This window comes from Lipophrys pholis (genome assembly GCF_963383615.2).
Source record: "Lipophrys pholis genome assembly, chromosome: 7".
Taxonomy (NCBI): Eukaryota; Metazoa; Chordata; class Actinopteri; order Blenniiformes; family Blenniidae; genus Lipophrys; species Lipophrys pholis.
Window position 1 is genome coordinate 15,778,696 of NC_137638.1, and position 20,470 is coordinate 15,799,165.

The following is a 20,470-nucleotide window of genomic DNA, read 5'->3' on the forward strand; positions in this document are numbered from 1 at the left end:
AGCAATCCTTCACGCTGAGCTGATAAACGCAATGAACCTCTGAGACGCATCTGATGGAAGCCAGACCCCCCCACTATATTCACACCAAAATGACTCCCTGAGGGGTGGTACTCACATATAACTTATTCCTCAGGGTTGAATATTTCAATCAAAACAAACTCGTCAGCTAATTTTTGGTCTCCTGGCAATTATATTTCTGTCCTGGTTGGACGAGGCCACATGTCCCTGTAAATACAGTATATATGCAGTTTCTCAACACAGAACGGACACATCAACGATCAATAATCATTCTACATTGATTACCTGCTCCTCAATCAATATCCACTCATCACCTACAGACATCCAGAAGGGTTCTCATGCATTACTCATGTATGTCTGTGTGTGTGTGTGTGTGTGTGTGTGTGTGTGTGTGTGTGTGTGTGTGTGTGTGTGTGTGTGTGTGTGTGTGTAGGAGGAGGATGTGATCATTTCATATTAAACTTTCCATCTTTACCATCATCATGATCATGTCTAAATGTACAAATATCCATAGAATTGTTAATAGTTTCATTAATCATATTACGGGACACATTTCCTCGTACTGTATGCCGTCGTCATAAAATTGCTCCAAAACCTGCTGATGGAGGTGAATTCTGTGCTCGGCTAAGCAGGTCTGATTGATTTAATAATGGCCTGTTTGACCTTGTTGTGATTTACTTCCCACCAACTACAGACATAAACATACATGCCAACACACACATGAACACAGTGTCACGGATCAGTAGTGAACCCAGAAGCAGACTCATACACCAGAGATAAGGTTCCGTTTATTTCAAAGGCAAAGGTATCCTGAGTATTCCAAAAGAATCCAAAACACCAGAAAAATCCAAAACACGAAGAGAAACACTAAGAACACAAGGAAGAACGCGACTGTTTTGACACAAGGCACAAAGACGATCTGGCAACTGACACATGAGAGAAAGGAGTTTATATACGCTGGGGAAGGGGAAGACACAGGTGAAGCACATTCACGAATGAGACTCACGGAGGGAAGAACAAGTGCGCAGCGACATAGATGAGACAGGTGAGTGTCAAAATAAAACAAGAAGACAGGTGAGACAGGCAGACTTTACACTGACACAGACACAGACCTGACACACAGAAGTCAGGCTGTTTGGCTTCACCATGCAGGTGAAACATGTTGATTTAACATAAAATATAGTATCATCTACTTAATTGTTGTCATTGGAACTTGTTAGTCACCAGATGTTTTTAACTGCATTAACATAATCACTCTGCATGTGGCCCTCAAGCACATCAACCTGCGTAAGACAAGACAGTTGTCCTGGTCATTATTGAACGGTAAATGGATTTCACACACACACTCAAAACCTTTATCTTAAGTTCTCAAAATTCCAAAGGAGGCCTGTCTTGAGTCATCTCTAATCTCCAGTGTTTCCTCTTAATTTTACACAAATATAAATCCCTCGTCATATGCTATATTGGCTAAACACCGCAATATCTCTCCAAGGCAACCTTTGAAACACATTTCTTGGTGAGTCATGCGCCGTTTCTCTGTAAACAATCTTTTGTGTGCAGTAATTGCAGTGTACCGAAGCTGCAAGATGTTTGCTGGAAATGAAACAGCAATTGTTCTAGAATAGTAAAAAATATATAGTAAAAAAAACAACAACAAAAAACACAGTTGGAAATAATATCTACAAGAGAATGGAGGATGGTACTACATCTGCTACAAGCAACTAACTTAACTCAAAGCAGAGCAAACATAAAACACAGTTTTTGTAAATGCATCAAAGGCACGCTGTAGTGAAGCAGGCAACAAATTGAGGTCAATGCATCCAACGGTGAAAAAAATATTAAAAATAAAACAAGTGTACTTGTCCACTATACACAGAAGGAGTTCATATGTAGGCTTACAAACACACAGCTCAGTGCACATTATCACTTCAATATTTAATCGACCACCATTCCCAGTCATTTAGCCATTTTAAGACACACAGGCAGTAACATACAGTTACCACATCACTGCAGCAACATGCCATTATGTGAGGTTCAGGTCAAGTTGGGACGGATTGAAATTACCGTCGAGCTATTTTATTACCTCCTTAGAAGGAAAAAGTGAGGACTGCCAGGTAGAATCATTCAGATGTTATAGAGTTATGGAATTAATTTCTCTGCGGCCTTAGTATGTTTTGGTGAAAGTATGTTTATTTCTAAATTGTATCCTGGTTTGTTGACACCTGCAGCTTAAAACATTGGAATTTAATGATAAATACTTAACTCAAACAGACTTAAACAACATGTGTACACCACTATTTGACGTTGAAGTAATGAAATTTCAGACTGACCCTCACAGTGCTGAAAGCTCAGCCGATGTGTGAGAGCAACATCTATGTGGACGTCATTAAGACACCTTAAATTAAAGACACTCATAAAAGTGAGACCAGTTACATTTCCCAAGTAACTGTTTGGTTTTTGTTTTTTGTTTAAAGAACTGATAAAGTAACCACTACTTTTTAAAGAAATAACTAGTAAAAGTGTCATTTATTTTTACTAGTTTGCCCAACATTGGTAATTACCTACTTTATCTTAATTGCTAAGCCACTCAGTAATAGTTTTGGATTAGAATTTTCCAGTAACTTGCCTCACGCTGTATTCACAGATTGCTGAGTTGGCTGGTTGTTCACTGTGACCTCTGTTTCATCAGCGCAAAAACAATCAGCTGTCAGTGATCTCAGAGGCCCAGCGTCCCGGGAGGCTGATTCAGGTTTGCAGTTATATCATCGTGACACCGGCAAGTAAATCAAGTGTGTGTCCCTGTGAGTGTAGCTGTGATTGTCTGATTGCGGTGGTGCATACCTTTAGGTTAAAAAAGCCGGTTTCAGTTTGTCTGAGCCGCACGGTCCCTTTGGCATCCGTCTGTTTGTGTGTATCTGTCTACATCTCTTTAGGATTTTCTTCTGATCCGTGACAACAGTGTTACTAAGCTGTTAAATCCGAAGTGCAAACAGACAGCGGCACACACGGAGAGGAGAAATCACATGAAACAGAACGAAAACAGCAACGCTCGGAGCTGTCCCTGGCCACACCATCAAATGACACCTTTCCTCTGTCTGGCTCTCGGCACAGACGTTCATGGGGAGAAGAGAGGTAGACTGATGCCAACAGAGAAGAAACAGAAACGGACTAGACAGAGAATGAAACAGGGCCAAACGTGCTGAGGTGCTTAAATCGAGAATACGGAGGCAAGGAGAGCAAACACACAACAAAAGACTGACTTGGCGAGGCAGAGACAGAAAGAGGGAGCGACTCAGAGTGAGGTGGAGAGAAATAAAGAGTCTATGTCATGTCCAACAAGGGCTGAATACATATTTTATGCATCCAAAGGCTGGGCATTAAAAATTAACCCGGTCATCCTGTCTCTACATGATCTCACCTAATGATGGCAAAGTGCTCCTCTCTCCGACTTGCTTCAACACACAGATGCATACGCACACTTTAAATGGAGCTACAGTGCGGAGTGTGTTCAGTTTAGCAGAAGCAAAGTGCACTCTGTCATGTTTGAGAGTGTGTGCGTGTGTGCATGCGTCCTCTACCACGTTTCCTCGGGAAAGAAACCCCTTCCAGACGCTGACCAAGCAAATTAAAATCCAGGTATAATAAATAACGGGAACCCACCAACATGCTGAGGATTAAAACACATGTAGACAATTCTAACTTTCATCACATAAACTTTGGGGAATCAGAAGCTCTGACCTAAACAGAGTGCAGAATAAGTTAAACACCACTGCGTCTCTCTCACAGATCTCACCGGATCGGGATTATTTGTGTCGATTTTTAGGTGATGGTTTTTAAGTTGCAACTCTTTCATGTACCGCCTGCAAAAAAACCTAAACTAAAACATAATAAACAAAGAAAGAAAGAAAGAAAGAAAGAAAAAGTACTTCTATTTTGATTTTGACCCAAATCTGACTGCAGAAATGTTTGCAATGTTTTTCACTGAATTTCAGTGCACCATCTGTCCAGATGTGAGCTTTGAGCTCGCTGCCAGCAGCTGCAATTGGCTCAGTCACTGACTGAACTCAAAATTCATCAGAAACTGTGAGTGCATCAACCATACCTCGACACTCTTTCTATAACTTTTCAGTGTGGGTTCAGTGCATTTATTACTACAAAAACTACACAAAGCAATGCTACTGGGATCATTCCTTTTGCATTTGTATTGTTGTGTAATGAAGCACTCTGGAAATGTCAATATATTATCATATACAAAGTGTAACTCAGTTTTCTGCGTTTTAAAAGATGTATTATAAATCATACAAAAAAGTGTATGATTTGCTCTAATCAAGAATGTGCGATAGCTATAAGTCAAGCACTAGGACCCTGGGTGTCCTGGCCCAGTTAAACGCCGCTTGTTGTTTAATTAATATGCATGCCAGCTCAATTATGACGGGTCCTTATCGGCTACGACACAGTTCATTTCATGACACGGCATACCTAATTGGCTGGGCTGGAACACTGTGAAGGAGGAAGCGTAAAATTTCTGCTGTAACCCCATGAAGAAACAAGCGCTCCCTCCTATTTGCATAAACTGGCCGGGAATGATCCTCAGGAGAGAGAGAGGGGAAGACACATGAGGGAATTTGAAAATAATGATATGCCTCCCTCATCTCCACACAAACCCAGTTTCTCAGAGCTGACAAGAACAAAAGGCACTTTTTCTCTGTTGTCATTGCTGCTGCTCTCCAGGGAAACAGGTTTCGGATGCTCGTGAACCAATTTGCCAATTCATTTACCAATTAGCTTTCGTATGCAAGTAGGCTTTTGAGCATGTGTGGCTACATTGTCCTTCTATTATCTGCAGGGCCAATATTTCTAAAGGCAGTTTGTGTTTACCACCCAAAGCACGGGGCCCACAGCCAATGAAGGGATCGATGCCCGGGCTTGATGAGGATACGGCTGAGACAAATCAATGAGCTGGACATTGGGTGTGGGGAAAGCAGTGCAGGCAATCAAAGCAGGAGATAATAACTCGGTCTAAACCCCTTCAAAGCCCTATTTCACAGCATGCAGATGACCTTTTCTCACTTTTGGATGGATGGGTGGATGGGTGGATGGATGGATGGGTGGATGGATGGATGGATGGATGGATGGATGGATGGATGGATGGATGGATGGATGGATGGTGGATGGATGACCAAAAAAAGGAACATGTCTGAGATATTAAAAGTAAAATGCCGAGTCTGGATGCTAAGACGTCCCGTCCTCTGAGGCAATGACTGACTGGACGAGAGCAGCAGAAGATCCAAGACATGCAGTCAGTCAGCTGAAATATGAATCACGTCTGTTGTGATTACCCAGAGGAGGAACCTCTGGGTTATTGTCACCATCATCCTACTCTGTTTGTGATTTCTGTTTTTGAGTTTGGAAAGGGACAGTGAGAGAGACACTGGACGGGGCAGTGTGCCATATCTCAGTTCAGTATTGATCTCATGAGCAGCACAAAGAGCAGTTTAAGTTTAACCTCTTCAACCACTGACCCACAAACATAATCGGCTCTTTCCCGGGGCTACAGCGCTGGCATTTGTGTGTCTTTTGTTTAATCATTAATTGGATCCATTAGACAGACCACAGTGAACAACTTTTTTTGTTTTTCCTCCTAACTATCAGCTGAATTTTGCACTGACGGTGTGAGTTGTAAGATAATTCTATTGTGCAATCCGGATGTTCATCCATCTTCTGTACTACTTGTTCAGCTCAGGTGGACCTGATCTCATTTTGGATAGGGTAACAATACTTTAAAGGTCAAACACAGAGAGACACACATACACACTCACATCCAGATTTATAGGTCATGTAAAGCAATTAAACACAAAAACATTACTTGGATACCTGTAGAGAACCCGCACAGAGAAAGGGAACCCAGACTCTAACTGGGGGTAATTATTCCTGTGAGGACAGAGTACTCACCACTAAAACGCATCAACACTCTCAGGTTTTGAGTGAGTTGTCTCAACTTTTTTTGTCAAAATTACAAAGACTTACAGAGTGAGATGATAAATACCTGACTCACCGGTGATCTGCAGTTATTTAATCGGTATTTATCTTTATGAAGTCAAAAAAACAGTCAGACATTAAAATAATAACAAAAATGTTTACCTACATCGTGTTTTCTACATCAGAGCTTTATTGTTGTAATTTAACTTAGAAAACATATTTTAATTCTAAAAAGTGCTATTAGTACTGATTTTTTTTTCAAATGATATTGGTTATTTAATTTTTTTTTTTGAAATAGTAAATATATTTTTAAATGGGTGCACATTCAGGAAGTCCTTCTGTAACACACAGCTCATGTGGTCACTTGTCAAAGATTTGATCAAGAAACACAATTCAACATTTATGTAATTATATATCACTGAGCTAATAATCTTCTCCATCCGTAGGAGTCACAGCACGGTGACTGTGACCTTGTCCCAGTGTGGAAGGAGAGAAACCAATTACCTTATCAGCTCCTTCACTGCTCCAGAGATGCTCACATACACACAAGCACAAAGGCAAGCAGGAATTAACACACATGACATAAAGCATGTCCCATGCACCTCCTCACATGAAGTTCATGGTTGGACACACAGCATAATGTGCTTTGAGGCAGGGCTGTAAATTCCCAATATCCTTTAGAGCAGGGGCCGTTTCTGTTAAAATGGCCCTTCATCCGTCTTGCGCCTCACGCAGTTAGACACTAACTCATCAGGATGGAGGGGCAGCGAAAGTGTGACGTTAACGACAGGAGTGCAGCCGCAACACTGCTGTTGTGAGTGTGTGAGCATGGAGAATACACTAAAGCCCGCTCTCTTATCTTTGCACTGCAGCAGGTTTAAAATTTAGAGCCAAGAAAACAAGTAACGCTTGAAAAAAAAAGAAAAAGAACTGAGGGTGGAGAAACGACATATTTAAATTTGCCAATTATTGTGACTTGATCTGTTTCTTGGTGTTTTCAGCACAAATGAGTGCATTGCTGCATAGGTGTTCATATCTATGATGCAGTAAGTCAGTGTGTGTGTGTGCTGATGTGTAAATGTGCTGATGTCATGACACATTTACATGTCATGACATTGTTTACTGTTAAGTATGTTTTGTATGATGTGAAACATTGAGGGCCACAGACAGATTTATTTCTGTCTGTTACATATTAGAAATGAATAAATAACAACGGAAATACAAAGTGGTTGAGGTAACACTTGTTCAGATGGAGCCTGTTGTTTGATTCAACCAGCCTTTAGCACATTCAGCAACTCTGCCTCCAAGCAAAATATAATATAGAATTATTTTACCATCATCCCATGAAAATACAAGCACGATTTAGGAGATTGTGAATATTGGTACAGTTGTATAAGTTTGATTTGTTTGTGTGTTTATTGAAGACAGCTGTAGACTCAAAATAAAGTGAATGTAATAGCATCAAGTTTTGAAAAGCGAACTGCTGTTTTGAACAGACGAGTGATAATAGCAATGGGCATGGATACAATTTTATCAGAGTAATTTTTTTTTTATTTCCCAAATCTCTCTATAGCCTGTATAACCACATTCTCTAGATGCTGAATTAACAAAGATGTTTAACCTTTCTACTGTGTATGCTTTCATTTAACATAGCTAATCCTCTGTTCGACTTTCACTCTTTAACCCCCTTATGATACTTACAGATATTACAATATTTATGTTGACTGGATTCGTTTTGATTCCATGGGTGTAAAATTGTAAAAAAAGAAAGTGCAATCAGCTAATGCTATTACCCCCTTTTTCTCCCTCAAAATTGCTCCAAACCTCAACATATTGCAATTCTTCAGTAATACCGTGCTTTTGGCTGTCATACACCAGAGGTCTTGGGGGTTATCGTAGTATAATGGTACAAAGTTCCACTTCTCTGCTTTCTGGTTGTTTGAGTATTTATCAGTATTTAGAGATATCATAAATGACCTGGAAGCCATACTTGTAAGTCATACAGATCCTCTTTGTAGCAACATTATAGGAATAAACTGGTTCAAGTAATTTTAAACTTTGACAAATGGGGAAAAAACAAACAAATACATTTTTGGGAAGGTATGACGACGGAAAAAATATGTCACAAGTAAGATGGCCCATCCATCCATCCATCCATCCATCCATCCATCCATCCATCCATCCATCCATCTTATCCTGTTCAGGGTCCCGGGATGCTGGAGCTGATCCCAGTGTACTGTGGGTGAGGGCAGGATACAACCTGGACAAGTTGTCAGTCTGTCCCATGAACCAGTTTAAAAATAGACTAAATATAATGAGACCTCCAAACCACTGGCATCATTTCAAATTGCTGGTTGCAATTGATTTTCAAATGCGTCTACTTTAATGTACCCCCATACTTAAAATGTTTACTAATTCCATCCACATCAACTTATTCTCTCAGAAGTTCTCAATACTAATCCTTCAGCGTTCCTTCGGCTGAAAAGGAGCCCCCAAATGACTGGAATCACTTCCCCGTTTCACTGAAGTTTATAACCTCTAATGGACTCTTTAGGTCTTCTTTATATACTCAACTCAAGACTGATTGTTTATGCTTGTGACAAATTGTTTTGTTTTGCTTTTCTTTTTTTTATTGATTCCATGTGATATGCAATTTGCGGTATTTTTATTCTTATTGACTGTATGTAAAGGTTCACTGATATGATTGAAGGAGTGGGTTGTGTGAGCAAGATTGTCCGGTGTTTTACGTCAGTCTTATTGTTGTCCAGAGTTACACTCATTATGTATTGTGCTGGTTAGTGAAACTGCATGTCAATTGTTTTATGTTTTGTGTCTTTATGTTCTGTGTTCCTTCTGTGCATCTCAAGGGGCTTTCCTCTCAATAAATTCAAATTAAATTCAAATTTAAATTAAATCTCATTTCAACAAATGTCTATTGATTTGACACCTGATTCCTCAAACTCTATTTGTAATATTTGTAGAACATTTCTGCAACAATGCACTTCAAAGTGGTTTATATTAGCAAACATGTACAGTGGTTAAGAGCGAAAGTAATGATGAAGGTGATAAAAGCAAGGAAAGACAAAGTTATACAGCACCTGATTGTCAAAATTGTGTTTGTAACATGAAATGACGTCTACTAATTATGGAGGTCAATGGTCAGCACAGTGATGGGAAGCATGAAAAATGCCCGACCATCATAAGGATGACGTGAAAAGTGTAAACTGAGCAATCTTACCTCTTCTCTCTCCTGCTCTCTTTCATTTTCTGCCAATTCCCTTCTGTCATGGGTTTGCCTGTTTTTATGTTCCTGCTCTTTCCTCTTTTCTCAACCTGTGTCTTCTGTTTCCAAACTCTGCACGCCTTGCCAGTCTCACTTCAAATCTCTTTCATCTTTTAATCTGCTTAATCTTTTTTTCACAGCCACTCCGCCTCATCTTATCTGTCATTTCTTCCAACACCTTGATGATTTTCTGCTATCACTCTGACATATATATATATATATATATATATATATATATATATATATATATATATATACTCTCTTTCCTTATTGCACATCTTATTTCTGGGAGTGGTCTCTCTCTCTCTCTCTCCCTTCCTCCTTCAGCCTCATCTATCTGCTTCTTTCCAGTTGAAAGCAGAGTCAGAAAAAGGATTATTATTTCTCTTTAGTCATCTTCTCTTTTCGCGGGAGCATCAAAGAGGCGCCAGCAAGCAGGACAAAAATAGAAAGTCAGTGCTATTTATAACTTTCTCCAAAGAATACCTACCAATGGAAACAAGTGCATTGCCTAATTTTGGCTCACACACACACGCGTACGCATGCACGCACGCACGCACACGCACACGCACACGCACACGCACACGCACACACACACACACACACACACACAACATGAACATTGAAAAGCACAGCCTCTCCTTGACCAAGCAGAAAGCGGATGCTGTGAAAAGCAATATCAGCATCGACATCCACCTTCAAATAGCCTGTCAGTGATAAATTGATAAGATGATCTAAAAAATAAAGAAACAGAGACTTCAGCTAAATTAATTACAACAGGTCTCCCTGAGTAGAGGCTGGTGTACATTTTTATAGTGAACTAATGTCCATAATTGCAGAAGTTTGGCTCAGTGACTACTTTTAAATGTTTCATGCGACTTACCAAACACACATACATACATGTGCACACATATATACACACACGCATTTGCGGCGGAGCGCTTCACTGACAGCTGACTGATGTTGGCCTCATGAAGAACAGTGATCTGCCTTAATTATACATGATGTGTCACAGAGAAGCAGGAGAGAGGGGAGGAGAGAGAGAGAGGGAGGGAGGGAGGAGAATGAGGAGAGAAAGATGATAAAGATGGAAGATGTAGAAATAGAAAGTGAGAAAAGGTTGTCAGAGGAGTAAATGTGAAGTGGAAACTGGAGCAGAGAACAAGTGGGGTGAAAGAGAGGGGGATAGAGGTGGAGGAGGAGCTGAGAGTCAACAGCGAAAGAGGAGAAGGACAGATGGGAGGAGGAGAGGAGAAAAAGAGAGGAGGTCAGTGCGTATTGATCCTGACGTGTCTCTCCTGCAGCAGGTCAGAGTTAACATTACCACTGAACATGAGAGCAGCAGGCTGGACACGTTCACCCCCTGTGGGCCAAACACACACAGACAAAACACTCACGGAGCACACTTCCACATACCCACATCCGCCTTAAACTTAAAGCTATTCTTAATGTCAAAGTAAAATGAGATGATAAATATATCTATAACTTAGAGGCACAAGTAATGAAGCTCTGCCGCAAGCTGTTATCACACCTCACACAACTCACAACACGAAGACCTTTCAAAAACGTTTTACATCAAAATGGTTGGAAAGTACTACAGAAAAGAGTAGGTGTCATTATATTGACAGATATGCTCCTACACTCAACTCCATATTATCGTGGCAAAAGCACTTCCTGTTTGTGTCCACGCTGAACGAAGTTAATTGATATTATCATGTAGATCAGACTTGAGTATCATACAGCCGGCAGGCGGCCCCTGAGAGAGGTCGATAACAAAATATTAAATTAATGAAAATGAATGCCAAATGTTGAACGTTAGACAACTGCTTTGCTTTGAAGGTAACAGCTTCACTGTTATCTTGCCAATATGCATGGTTGTTGGCGTGAACATCTTTAATGTTGAAAATTACTATTCATTTATATATCTGATAAAGCACACAAAGAAGCACTTGTCGGATGCTGTGCGGTAACAGTACTTTATCAAAACCATGTAACATGCCGCTTTTAATGAGTATATTTTTTTCATATTGGCAGAATGGAGAAAGAAAAAAAAAACATTCCAACCCTCACAGCTTTTCATGTGGGCTTTCAACCTGTTTGTCGCACGCTTCGCAGAAGAAAAGCCACAAAGTAACATAAAAAGGGTTAGAATCAAGAAAATAATTTGGACCATCTTATATTTACATCCATTTCGAAATCAAACTGAAGTTTAATCAAATGTGACGTGTTCTGCCTTGTGTGCTGGTGCAGTAGCTTTAATCAGTGTGACACTGATCAGGGAAAGACATTTTCAGGCCCCTGCACAAAGAATAATTCTGCAGAAAAGGGGATGCCTCATCCAAAGATGCAGCTGAGCCCCTCTGTTCCTGCCATCCTCCTGGCTAATTGCACCCTGAGTACACTTCATAGTGAAAGGAACATGAATCCTACACTTGCGCTCACAGTACAACAATGTCCAGAGCATCACAAAGCCACCAACATATTATTGTCTTACCATTGTGCTGCTCAGTCCTTTTTAACAAGTAAACGGTCGGAGGTCTTTCTCTTTCAAGGCACTGAGCACTGAGCTGTCCATTTGATGTTGAAGAAAAAGTATTTCGTCACATGAAGCAGTTTCTTCCTTTGCTCCATGGTCCCGTCCTGGTGTTCATTTTCTCACTCTAGGCTTTTTAGTGACGGGCGAGAGTCCGCAGGAATGTGAAGGCCAGTCAGAGGCGACTCGACTCCACACCCAGCGAGCTGTGATGGACTCTGCTCTGACGTCTCATTATAAGATTTTTGTGCCACAGTTGCTCTTCTGTTGGATCGGGCCAAGCTGGCTGATCTATTCTCCAGATGCAAATCAATAAGTGTTATCGTCACACACACATGACTCAGCCACTGATTTGCTGGCTGTCGCGTAACAAACCACTTTTAGTAGGTGCTAATCACAGCCTGCTTAGAACCATCACTGAAACCTGCTCATTAGGAGCTCCTATGACCAGGCAATTTCCTCATCACGTTTGGCCTTTGTCAAAGTCTCCTGGATCCTTAAAGGGGACATATCATGCTAAATCCACTTTTTTAGCCCTTAAATGCATTTTGGTGTATATTTAGAGTGTTTAGAAGTACAGAAAAGTTCAAAGTAGTCTCTTCAGGTGCTCCGTTGATATCTTTATATTCTGTTTTGGTCATATTTTGCGATCGGTTTCGATTTTTCTATTCTCTATTACGTTTTTTGAACAATGACGTCACAGTATTCTCAGCGGAACTGCCAAATTAGGACATCGACGTTTCGAGCAATCCGCCATTTTTGTTTCTCGCTGCGATTTTGTAGTCCAACCGAAGTTACGAGAGGATAAGTCGAAATGTTCGGTTGTTGGATGTAGTAACCCACAAGCTTCGTTACACCGTCTCCCAGCATCAGAACCTTTTCGAAGTGCCTGGTTGAGTTTTATTTTTCACAGAAATGTACCCACATCTGTGGGTAAGGTCATTTTTGTGTGCGCGAATCACTTTAAGGACGACTGCTTCAGCAACCTCCGCCAGTATAAAGAAGGATTTGCCGAAAGACTTCGTCTGATTGAGCGGTCAGTTCCTTCTATCTATGGAGACGACGAACAGAGCACTTCGGTAAGCTGTATATAACGCTAAAAAGTGTGATGATAAGACGTCCCTGTCATTGTTTTGTTAGCATTAGCAGTTGCACCGTCTTCATATGTTAGCGCTGTGTGCTCGTTTTAGATTATAATGTAACTTCTGTGTTAAATAGTCGTTGTAATACAGGCAGTATTGTAGTAGTGGGCATGGATGGAGAAGTTAGTGTAAATATAGTAACACACCATTGCGTTACATCCATATGAAGACGTTGTTCTGAAGGTGCATCATCGTCATTTTCATCTCGCTCCGCCGGGTCCGACTCTGGCTCCAACATGTATGGCTGGATGGACAAATCTTCCGTTGTTGACATTTTGTAAATAATGTGTGAATATAAAGTTTCTGCGCCGCTAGATAATTGTATCTGTTCTATCAAACTACAAAGATGGCCGAACAGGGTGGAGTTGAACCGAGTGTGACCTCTGCAACCTGGAGAGGAGGAGGGGTATGAAGTGTCTCATTTGCATTTGAAGAGACAGCCCCAAAACGAGTTGCTCTCAGAAGCGCATCAGAAAAGGGGTTGAAAAGGGGCCTGTGGAGCTCTAATAATGAGGAATTCAGACCCAAGCATTGCAGTTTCGCGTTGTATAGACCACAACTGTATGATTTATATGTAAAAAGGAAGGATTTAAAAGCATGATATGTCTCCTTTAAGGCCTCTTCATACTCCACATACAGTACGGGGTCCTGCCGAACAAAATGACATAATTTCCTTCGGCCAGCTCCCTCTGGCCGAAGACATTTGTTTCAGCTGTGCCAACCACCCTGGCCGAACTGCCGAACTGCCGCACTGCCGAAACTTCTGCACTGCGCATGCGTGTTCCAGTTCGCTCATGACTATCAGTCATATTTTAATCATATTTAGCTTGTAACATCGCTACTGTACGAGCGCCGCAGCTCGTTAAAATGTCAAGGCTTTTACATGATGCACCCGAACGCATCACGAACAGCTGTCATCTCCCGTAGTTAATACCGGACCAACATCGCGCTCGGACAAAAACTGTCTTTTATTACTGAAAAAGTTCAGAGAAATGTATTTCTGAAAGCACTGGAGGCCATAAATAAACTGTGCAGTTGAAAAGTTTAAACTCCGCATCACAGACGTGTGACTGCTGTGAGGGGGCATGGCCTGCGAGTTCGGCAGCTTCTTGAGTATGAGCAGTCCTGCTGAAAAAGCTTTTTTTTCAGCAGCTGGCTGACGTCACTGCCGAATTTTCTTCTTGTTCTTATGGGTTCAAAAAGGGAGTATGCTGGGGCCTTCACTCTGCTTGTCTCTTTTACTATAAACTTATTTGCTTTATACATCTCACATCATGACTTTCAGTGTTGTGGTTACCTATTGTGAACAAAAAAAACAACCTAAATTTGAATATGGTGTTTTAATTTTCATGGTACTGAAGTCAATCTAAGAACTGTTGTTCACCTCACTGCAAGAAGGCAAACAAAGTTTTACGTTTAAGCAAAAATATGTAACCCTATAAAATGAGTTGTACCGGTTGGGGGCCTGAGAGGCACCATGAAACGCGGCACTAATCCTGCAGCAAAACAGTGGTTTGCACATATCAAACTGATCAGGAGCATCCCAGCTTCAAGTACAAAAAGCCACAAACAAAACTCAAACATCAATCAAATAAATGATCAAAGATCAAAAGTCCATGAAGCATCTTTCATCAACCAATCCGCCATATTTCAGACACTGACGCTTCACCTCCTTTTGCCACACAAACTATACAACAAATGACATTAGAGACTCGAGAGATTATGGGAATATATCGGGAGACAATTTGTGTACAGAAGCCTGAGAAATAGCTTTCGTTTCAAAGAGGATACATTATAATGATTTAACATGATTACAGAGGAGCTGTTGTCCCGGAGATGTTTCCAGGGACCTGATGTCTCCCACAGTGAGTCAACCCTGACCTGGATGAAGCCGTACAGACAATGAATAAATTGAGTACTTATACTCCTAACCCTGCAAAGAGGGAGGAAAAAACCCAAATGTTTATATTTGATAAAAAAGTGTTTTTAAACTGAAAAACAATAAAATGTCACACCAGACAAACATGGGTTGTTGTTTGTATTTTGTAAATTAGCTTCTTGTTTATAGCAGTTTTTCCACCCTTCGTCACAATATCCTCAGCTGCTTTAATTTGTGATGTTGCTGTTAAATTTCTACTCTTAGTTATTAAAAATGTAATTTCCAGTGTTTCCGTTACCATACAATTCATCAATACTTATTCATCGATACAGTATTATGGATGAAAAGTGAATGTTTCACAAACATGTAGATCTAATAAATCAATCACATTTAAAAAGACATTTGCATCAACCTATATGAGTCATTGAAATTGATTTGATTGATTAGTGGTGAGTGTTAAGCCAATATTCTATCAGAATCTTTCACTTGGTGATACAAGTGCCAAATTTGGCACAAATGATGCTCAGGATATGCTATTTGACAAAAGTATGTTCTCAAGTTGAAAATACAAGATGGCCACCAGTTTTCAAGATGGCTGCCTCGTGAAATGCAAAAAATGGTTTTTGAAGTAGAACTTTATTGACCAGAAATGTATTAACGAGCCCAAAATCAATATACATGTATATTGACTGGAAGAACTCAATAGAGTCAATTGAATTCCAAGATGGCAGCTTTTATGTAACTCAAAAAAACTTAAAGTTCTTCATCCTATGGAACTTTCTAGGTCTCCTCTACTGTCTACTTGGTCTTCTTCTTCTTTCCGTTTCCTTTGTTTCTGGAGGCCCGCCTCCTGAAGCCTCTTTTCTTGTTCTTCTTGGCATGGAGTTCCTCCTCTAAGACCTTCTTGGCCTCCTCTAACCTGATCCTCTCAGACTGGAGGGTTTCCTCCTCAGACTGGAGGGTTTCCTTCTCACACTGGAAGGACTCCTTCTCAGACTGGAGGGTCTCCTCAGACTGGAGGGCGTCCTTCTCAGACTGGAGGGTTTCCTCCTCAGACTGGAGGGACTCCTTCTCAGACTTGAGGGTTTCCTCCTCAGACTGGAGGGCGTCCTTCAAATACTGGAGGGACTCCTTCTCAGACTGGAGGGTCTCCTCAGACTGGAGGGCGTCCTTCTCAGAGTGGAGGGTTTCCTCCTCAGACTGGAGGGACTCCTTCTCAGACTGGAGGGTTTCCTCCTCAGACTGGAGGGACTCCTTCTCAGACTGGAGGGTCTCCTCAGACTGGAGGGCGTCCTTCTCTGACTGGAGGGTTTCCTCCTCAGACTGGAGGGACTCCTTCTCAGACTGGAGAGTTTCCTCCTCAGACTGGAGGGTCTCCTTCTCACACTGGAGGGACTCCTTCTCAGACTGGAGGGTCTCCTCAGACTGTAGGGCCTCCTTCTCAGACTGGAGGGACTCCTTCTCAGACTGGATGATCTCCTTCTCAGACTGGAGGGTTTCCTTCTCCGACTGGAGGGTCTTTTTCTCAGACTGGATGATCTTCTTCTCATACTGGAGGGTCTTGTTCAGAACCAGCAGGGCATTCCTCTCAGACAGAAGCTTCTTCTTCTCAGCCGTTAGGGTCTTGTTCTCAGTGTAGAATGTTTCATCCTCAGCCAACAGGGTCTCCTTCTCCGACTGTAGGGTCTTCTTCTCAGACTGTAGGGTCTCCTTCTCCAACTGTAGGGTCTTCTTCTCAGACTGTAGGGTCTTCTTCTCCGACTGTAGGGTCTTCTTCTCAGACTGTAGGGTCTCCTTCTCTAACTGTAGGGTCTTCTTCTCCGACTGTAGGGTCTCCTTCTCAGACTGGAGGGCCTCCTTCTCAGACTGTAGGGTCTCCTTCTCCGACTGTAGGGTCTTCTTCTCAGACTGGAGGGCCTCCTTCTCAGACTGGAGGGTCTCCTTCTCAGACTGGAGGGTCTCCTTCTCAGACTGGAGGGCCTCATCCTCAGCCAACAGGGCCTCCTTCTCCGACTGTAGGGTCTTCTTCTCCGACTGTAGGGTCTTCTTCTCAGACTGGAGGGCCTCCTTCTCAGACTGAAGGGACTCCTTCTCAGACTGGAGGGTCTCCTTCTCAGACAGGAGGGGCTCCTTCTCAGACTGGAGAGTCTCATTCTGAACCAGCAGGGCGTCTTTCTCAGCCATCAGCCTCTTGTTCTCCTCCACCTCCTGCTGGAGCCTCTCCTCCAGAGCGCTGAGCCCGGCCATCTTGTCCTCTTCTTTTTGGAGGTCTGAGCTTTTTGTATCACCCCGGTTTTGGGAGGTAGGATAACTGGGTTTTTGTAATTTTACAGCATATCCACTGTAAATTATTTGACAGTATATTATCATATTTGGATTCCAGTACGTGACAGTAGGAGAACTGCGGGTTCTGCTATATTTGCATTCGTATAAATCCTCACAAATGTAAAAACAAAGTATGCAGGGCTTATCAAATACCCAGACCTAATCACTGTTCATGTGTCTGAGCTCACCTGAAGAAAAGTAGCAGGAAAAGTTAGTGGAGGACTCGGAGGAGGAGATTATAGAGTGGGCAGTACAACGAGCGCTGACTCTGACACAGTTTTCACGAGCCAAGAACCAGAACTCAAAGCAGAGCACTCACTCCAGCACCATTTCCCAGAAAGCAACAGTACAGAGCTCTCACTTTAAACTTATTCAATTGACAACTAATTTCCCAAAATAAACTGTCTCAGCTGTGTTTGCCTCAGTTTCTATCATCAACATAGGGTTTCTTTGCATGCCGGCTCAATGAAAAGACATATTCATTACAGATTTTTTGGTTAAAGCCAATCCTTCCTAACCTCTAACTCTGAATAAAACTCAGATGCAGACCTGTAATACGTTTGAGAGCCCTGGTATAGAACACAAGAGAATGTATAGATTGCTGTAGTTTATTACAAAAGGCTCATTTGTACAGCAGACTTTGTAAGATCGGTAACATAGAGAACATTTGTAGTACAAAAATGACAAATTATTGCATTACCACATTTGGAAGAAACTGTCTTCAATACAATCATCAGTGACAGGCTTTACTGAACGTGGAACATAACCTCAGACACTGATTTAAAATAGCACCTAGAACAGTGTAACAGAACAGTTTAGCTTGAGAACAAGTATTTTACATGTGAACAATAACAGTTTACGTGGAGAAGGAAAAGAAGGGGAGAAAGAAAGAGCAAACAGTGAGTAGTTGACAGCAGCATTTGGTTGGTTTCCTCAGTCACCGGTGATGAGTGCCTGTAAAATAAAATCATTAAAATAAATATAATTTGCAACACAACGTCTGGAAAAATATACAAATATGAAGGATTAAAGAAAGTAGAGAAAGAAACATAAAAATTAGTTTAAATGTGCAGACTTACCAATATGATAAGGCAAAGGAAGCTGATTTTTTCCTTCTTCTTTTTCCCAGATTGAGAAAGACAGACATGACTACAATGGAGTACATAATAAAATGTGTTTGATATGTTTTTAATGTTACAAATGGCAGGAACACACTAACACACCTTGCTTCTCCACCTGGTGAGAGACTGGCCATTGGAGGTCCTCATCCTCACTCACTCCCTTTGGAAAATCCTCCAGTTCCTTCCTGTTTGTGGTTGCACAGTCAACTAACCATAAGCTAACACAGGTTAGTTATATATTCACAAAACTGGTGATTAACTGTAATAACAGAACAATCTCTAAGATGTTTATTTAAATAAATGCTTGTTATCTATGGCCTAATGGGGTAACACAATAGTGAAAGCCCATACATTTCCAGTGATTGTTCTGTCAAACGGCCTGTGAGCTGCTTCTGCCTCTCTCTCCACTGTCAACAAGGATCAATGTGAAACAAATTAACTGGCGGCTCAACTCTCTGAACGGCCAGGTATAAGATGTGTGCCTGTCAGGTGTGCAGGAACTCAATGGCAGAGCTCACCTCGCAGCAAAACACATGTTCTTCCTCTGATTGTGACGGTACTGTGGCTCACAAACCTGGATGAAGAGCTGCTTTTTACCTCAAGAACTTTCACCTACTGTTTCAAAAAAGAAAAAAGAAATTTGAGGGTCTGGCTCTTGGAGTAAAGTCCAGTTTAAAACATCCGGTGAAGAGAAACTCTTTTCAAGTCAAGAGCAGCACAACAATTAAACAGACTTGACAGTGATACTGTGATTATCATTACAAACTGGATGTCAGTGGAGACTTTCCTGGGACTTTGTCAAAGACCTCACCCAGGAGAGGTTGGTCCATCAAAGAGGGAAGACAAATATTAATGCTGCAGACCGACATGTGAAGGTCGCTTGGGGTGAAGCCACTTGGCGTGTCCCCTACTGTCTTATTCTGCTCTAATTCGGTTTAGCCAACTGCTGAGCCACTGTAACACCACAGCTCTCACCACAGAGAATGAAACTGACATATCAGGGATTATCTTCTTTACTGCCTTTTGTTGCTGACTTCAAATAAGTAGAAAGGATGCCCTACCTTAGTTACAAAAGTATTTACTGAAAGGCTGGAAAACTAGCGTGCAATTAAATTAATACATGATGAGATAATGACACATACATTTTCCAATTAAAAAAACTTTATGAAGGTCAGCAACACCTGAGACTAGTTGAGCTCAAGCTGGCAACATAGCTTGATCCACTTATCCCTGGTTAGCAACCTGAACTACTGAAACAGTCCTCATGAAACATCTGAAATGTTCAACAGTTCAATAATCATGCAGACAAAACAACACTGGACACTACCAGATTCAGGAGACAAGCATAACTTTACTTTACCTGCTCTGTTGAAGTCCACATGGTCCTTTCTGGATGGATTGATATGATGGAGCTGTGGTTTCCGACGTCAAGTTCAGGAATAGTTAGGTTCCATATTGTCACTACAAAATGAGTAGCTTTAGGAGTTTGATCGCTAAAGAAGAGCTGTCATAAAAATAGAAATATAAGCTTGCAATAATCTGTAAGATGCTGATAGATCATGTCCTGAACTTGAGAAGGGATGTACGCACATATCTCCACTGTTCACTGAGCAAGCAATGTCCATACAGGTCCAAGACCGTAATCTAGACGTCTATTTCACAGCCAGAATTAATTAACAAATGACACATAAAAATAAAATGATGGACATTATAAAAACGATGGACATCTAAGACCCCCAGAATCAGTTGAAAGAGACGGATCAGAAGCTGTCTGTTGAGTCTAACTGCCGGTATAATTATTGATTTGTCATTAAAACAATGAGGGAAGTAGCTCATGACAGGCAAGAGGAGACAGCATGTGAAGTTTAATGCACACTGTCTGCGTTACGACCATTTATTGTTTTGGTCGCAAGGCATTGACCTTTTTTAAGCCTCCAAAGAGAAACTCACCACTTTGAGAACCTTTCATCTTGTGACTACAACTACGTACATGGGTAAATGTTTTATTGGCACTGTGAATTTCCATTGGCTGTTGTCTCAATGGCAATCTGGTCGGCGCTCTTGCTTTTCAGACAGAAGATCAGAGGTTCAAACCCAGTTGGTGGTGTTAGTGGGATTTAATTGCGTGTACATGGGGTCTCTGGTTTCCTCCCACAGTCCAAACAAAATGGCAATGCTAAATTGCCTGTC

The 20,470-nt window shown here is 41.4% G+C and overlaps 1 protein-coding gene across 1 annotated transcript in view; it reads right to left on the bottom strand.

The window, feature by feature from the left end:
* The window catches only part of frmd3 (FERM domain containing 3), a gene marked incomplete at its 3' end in the record, with an annotated part of 61,183 nt that overhangs the window by 35,197 nt on the left and 5,516 nt on the right, over positions 1-20,470 (bottom strand). The window lies entirely within an intron of this gene.